Here is a 2,300-nt window from a genome sequence, read left to right on the forward strand (position 1 = left end):
GAGGGCGGGTCACTCCAAATTTCTCATGTGACTGAGGATGACAGGGAATTGTAATACACAGCAACACAATCGCGGATTTGATTACATTACATCGCACTGCGCGCCTGTAAGCCATTTCCAGGCGCCATAAAAAGGACCATAACTAAGTTAGCACGGCTACAGAGAAAAATGAATAAAGCCATTTTCTTTTAACAACCCGGTCGCTGGTGTGATATTGTTCTGCCCCTCTGTTCTTTTATGAGCTGTGCAGACGCGCGTTGCGCTCGCTGCGATCGAAGCGGCAGACGGAGGAAGGTGGGAGAGAGACGCACAACTTCAGGGAGGAAATAATAACAGATTAGATTGTCGTGTGGTAATTGCTTCAAATAAAAACGCTGTCAAATCTCGTCATAATACAAATCCGTGAGGCCTTAAGGTCATCAATCTGAGCAATGAAGAGCATAAAAAGCAAAATAAAAAAAGAGAGGGAGAGATATTAGTACTGCCAATATTATATCATTTTATTTTTAAAGAAAAAAAATCTACACTTGATTTTTAAGTTATTTCAATTATTTTCATTAAATTCACGTTTAGTACTACTAATGTGGATTTTTTTTTTTAATTTTCTGAAAATGATATTAAACACAATTTGCAATTTCTTCCATCAGAGAAGGATCAAGACAAAATGATGAGGAGGGAGACGTGAGGAGAGGGGGGGTCTCCAAGCGCACAGGGCGAAATGTATTTCAGGTCTCGGTTTAATTTGCTACTGAAAGTAATTACAAAATGCCAATGTCACTGCTCCACGTTCACTTCAACACGAACCTCAGTATAAGTGTTCTTGAAACAATCATTTACTGAACTGACCCGCGTGGCGCACAGCCAACCTTCCCCAAGATAGAGGTTTAGGAGTCCGACATGTTCACATGTTCACACTCAAGCCGAATTGTTACCTTAGAGAGTGGAGGAAAGAGAGAGAGAGAGATAGATAGAGAGAGAGGGAGGGAGGGAGGGAGAGAAAGAGAGAGAGAATCGAAAATGGCATTTCCGATCGATGCCCGTTGGAGAGCCTGAACGTGTCATGATCCACAGGCACATCATCTCATGCTTGACTTCACCTACTGTGAAGATGCATTTCTTGTTGGATATAACACCCACTCCTGCCAACACACGCACGCGTGCACGCGCGCACAGACACATACACATTGCAGAAAAAGCTCCAAAGCTGCACTGGTACAAGTGGAGTCTTCACAGAATCTTCGATGCTCTCCCGCAACTGAACCACGCCGCGTTTCTTCTATTTAGCAGAGTCATATAGTGAATGGGGAAAAAAAGTACCAAGGGAAGCCGCGCGACTTAAGAGCATCGCTCAGGATGATGGATACATCCTTGGTGCACATGCTCTGCCAGCAGCAGCAGCAGCAGCATCAGCAGCAGCAGCATCCAGGAGCGCTGCGGTGCCACAGTCCGGTCTCCCACTGAGTCCTGGACCACTGAGCTCCTCTTTCCATCCTAAAAGCCCCGCGACGGGTCGAGCACTAATCTGAATCTGTGCCACTCTTTTGGCACTCGTGGGGAAAACGCATGAGTTGCGCGCACCGCAAACGAATGCACACAAACCCATGGTTTCTTCAAACGACTAGACAATTAAAACAACCTGGTAAAACGCAAATACCAGGATGTCAAGGCAGGCAGACAGTGAGGGAGGGAGGGTGTGTGGAAGAGCGCCTACCTTTGTCAGATCCCGGAGTTCCTTTATTTTTCTTCACGCCTCTTAAAGCCGTCACATCTTCATCATGAAAACAAGCAATAATCCCCCGAACGCGAGTGCGTTAAATGCGTGCGTTCCTGCGCCAGGTCCGGTGAGGAGCGGGGCTCCTCTGCGGGCTTCAATAATGTTTTAGAAAAAAGAAAAATCCACACCAGGAGCGCAGCTTGCTCAGGACGCGTCTGGGTACGGCAGGAGGAGTCGCTCCCTCAGCACCAGCAGCAGCAGGAGCAGGAGCAGCAGCAGCAGCCACCGTGCGTACTCGGGAGAAACCAGAGCTGTGTCCGCGCAGGGAAGCTGAGGGAATGATGTCATGCACACGGCCCTCCCTCCTTACCTCCCTCCCTCCCTCCCTCTCTCTCTCTCTTTTTCTCCAGCCACCCCTCAACTCACATCTCTGCATCTTCACTCCCCACACCTCTGATCAACTGCCTCCTCCTGCGCCTCTTCCTGCTCCTCCATTATGGCACATATTCATATTTGCAATGGAGGCAAAGTGGAAAGCCTAACTAGCCAATGAACACTCAATGCTTGATTTTAAACTTTATCTCAG

At 47.7% G+C, this 2,300-nt stretch overlaps 1 protein-coding gene across 6 annotated transcripts in view; it reads right to left on the minus strand.

The window, feature by feature from the left end:
- ptprsa (protein tyrosine phosphatase receptor type Sa) overlaps nt 1–2,099 on the minus strand; it is a 190,519-nt gene extending 188,420 nt beyond the window's left edge. For 2 of the 6 annotated variants that reach the window (XM_017042384.2, XM_017042370.2), the window contains exon 1: nt 1,712–2,097. The gene's annotated coding sequence lies outside the window, so the exon portion shown is untranslated. Of the gene's footprint in view, nt 1–1,711 lie in introns of all 6 variants that reach the window. The other 4 variants (XM_017042404.2, XM_025053195.1, XM_025053177.1 and 1 more) reach the window with 3 other exon arrangements.
- Between the last annotated feature and the right edge of the window lie 201 nt (nt 2,100–2,300).

Source organism: Cynoglossus semilaevis, chromosome 2, assembly GCF_000523025.1.
Source record: "Cynoglossus semilaevis isolate Cse_v1.0 chromosome 2, Cse_v1.0, whole genome shotgun sequence".
Classification (NCBI taxonomy): domain Eukaryota; kingdom Metazoa; phylum Chordata; class Actinopteri; order Pleuronectiformes; family Cynoglossidae; genus Cynoglossus; species Cynoglossus semilaevis.